Here is a 2,233-nt window from a genome sequence, read left to right as displayed (position 1 = left end):
AATTATCTCATGCATTGCATGCATGACTATTATGTTAATATGCAGCATGCAGGCAAACCAGTGCATTTTTTAATTTTGAACCCTTGTATTTATCAAAGGGAAAAAAATTGATGAAATAGTCAATTTATATGATTAATCTTGGATTAAAATAATGTCAATGTAATGAAAGTCAATTATTTCTGTATAAATACAATAAAGGAAAGCACTTAACACACATTGCAAGCATTTTAAATTGTCTTTTGCAGCATTCAGGTGAACATCAGTGACATTTCAATCTAATATACAACAATTTAAATATGCACTAATAATAAACAATTATTCAGGACAACAAATTTACATTTTGGATTTTTAATTCCTCAGTTGTTTTGTCTTCCAAATGTTTTCATGTGTAACTTCTATAAAGATATGACTTTCAGCGTTTAAACAAGGGTTACACTTAATGCAGCACACTCTCTGTTTTAGGCCCTTTTAGGAAAATAATAATATCACTGGTCACACCCTATTGAAATATTAAAAATAAATATGATCATATGCCATAATTTAAATAAGTACATAAACAGCATTGTGGTTTAGCAACTCTATCAAATCAATACAGTTATTGTTATTCATATCCCTTTAAGGACAAACACATATTACTCACAAAATGGTTTACACACTGTTTCATAGATATGGTTATAGCAATCTTCAGGTTAGATTATAACATTACAAAGAAACAGTCGCTGTATCTGAATCAGAGTGGTTTCAGCGTCTCAAACATGTATTGCTGTATGTATAAACAAATAGCCTAAATTAGTAATGAAGATAAAGTTTAAAATATTAGCAAGTATTTGAAAATAAACTAGCTACAACCTCATGCAAATTAAAGTTGTGATAATGCCAACATGTTTGCTACGTGTCTATAATGTTATGTGGCCTTGCATGCCACTGTGACATGATGCAATCATGCCTTCCAAACAGCCTTTATTGTTATTTCTGTGTATTCTTGTGGTTTGGACCCTGAGCTCTATAAACTCCTTGTTTACCTGTACATTCTCATATGCCTAAGATAAGTACTTTCTGAACTCGCTTGGCAGGTTTCATCACTTTTTATGTGGCTTCTTTTTGTTGCGTACATTTTCTTTTTAGGAATACTCTTTAAAAGGGTTTTAAACACACCCTACTTTTTTTCCTTTTGATGCATTTATTATAAATTTTGTTATAGACGTATATGTGTGACTAGTGTGAGATGTATTAAAAAAGCTTTTTCCAAGATGTAATATGTATGGTGTTCCTTGATTTCCAGTTCAAATTTTTTTTTTTTATAATTTAGGGTTCCTTTGCTGCAAAAGTTTCCATATAGCCCTTGAGGCATGACAACAAGAACAGTAGGCTACAAACAGTCCTGATTTATTGTCTCCCAACATGCTGATAGGGAACAGTTGAGAAACTGTTCAGACCATTTTACTTTGACTCTTCAAAGCTGAAAGATAAATTATTGGTTTAGATTGATTGAATTGGTCTATCAAGAGCTTTCTTCGGGTCTTCAGGTATCAGTAAACCCAAAGTAAACATACAGTAGCTGGGTGATTCTATAATTGCAGGTACATTTGGTGTCCGAAGTCATTATTTTTTTTCTTGTATTTTTTAAATGGTTATATTTTTAATTATTTTAATAATTTGTTACTTATTGTTATGAATTACAAGATGTTACAGTCAATAACAATATAATAATTTGTGTAAAAAGTGTCTTAAATAGCTCAAAATCATGATTTCTTGTTGTCCGAATGAGTCAGTGCATTTTTTCAATCATGTATCATTGTGTAATAAAAATATTTTATTGTACTTTTCTTTTTGTAATATGTCATTCATTTTATTTATAAAAGCCCTAAATACTAATTTACTTAATTCTACAACATGAAATTGTTTAAAAATATTTTTTTCTCAATGATGACACTTTCCCTCACTGATAAGATCTGAAGCACTGAAAAGTCTGTGTGCTCTCTCTGAGAAAATATTTTAATCTAAAAAGTTCTTGTACCAAGAGTTATTTTGAAGAACGTCAACGCTGTTACCAAAATTTCAAAAGGAAAACAAAATGTATTACTGATCACAAATTGGGTTATTTAAATGTATTTTAATCATGATTTCATTAGTGCCATGTGCTCTTAGCATTTATGCTAGCAAGTGGAGTTTTTGGCAAAAATAAAATAAAATTGTCAATTCTGTTACCGTCAAACTCTGTTACCAAGGTAGA

Source organism: Sinocyclocheilus rhinocerous, unplaced genomic scaffold (genome assembly GCF_001515625.1).
Source record: "Sinocyclocheilus rhinocerous isolate Xijiao unplaced genomic scaffold, SAMN03320098_v1.1 scaffold1613, whole genome shotgun sequence".
NCBI classification, from domain to species: Eukaryota; Metazoa; Chordata; class Actinopteri; order Cypriniformes; family Cyprinidae; genus Sinocyclocheilus; species Sinocyclocheilus rhinocerous.
Note: the sequence above shows the minus strand (reverse complement) of the source record.